We start from the raw sequence: 541 nt of genomic DNA on the forward strand, positions 1-541 counted from the left end.
TCCCACCGTGACCCCTCCCCATCCCAGCACACGCTCCCACCGTGACCCCTCCCCATCCCAGCACACGCTCCCACCGTGACCCTTCCCCATCCCAGCACAGGATCCCAGGATTAGCTGTGATCATGATGACCACATGATGAATCCCAGGACTGCGGCTCCCAAGGACCAGCAGAGGCCTCCATCCCCAGGTTCTATCCGGGGTTCCTCACAGGGCACCAACCCTCAGGGCGAGTTAACATCTGGAGCAGCCTGGCACTTTAGGCCCACAGACCCAGGTTGCTGTGGCAGAATTCGGGTGGGAGAGGCTCCCCATTTGCCGTCTCTCCAACAGGTGCACCTCCATAGCTTTCTAGAACATTCCAGGGAAGCTCCCAGTCCCCGAGTCTCCATCCTCAAACCTGTGGGCCATAGACTGCAGGCTCAGTGGGCCCTGCAAAGACCAGACAGAAGGAGACAGGGAGACCCACACGGTCAGAGAGGAGAGCTGGGGGAGCAGCCTGAGGGAGCTCTGGGCTTTCTCTAAATGGAGTAGGGGTGGAAG

The sequence above is a fragment of the Cebus imitator genome, unplaced genomic scaffold, assembly GCF_001604975.1.
Source record: "Cebus imitator isolate Cc_AM_T3 unplaced genomic scaffold, Cebus_imitator-1.0 Scaffold843, whole genome shotgun sequence".
In the NCBI taxonomy this organism is placed as follows: domain Eukaryota; kingdom Metazoa; phylum Chordata; class Mammalia; order Primates; family Cebidae; genus Cebus; species Cebus imitator.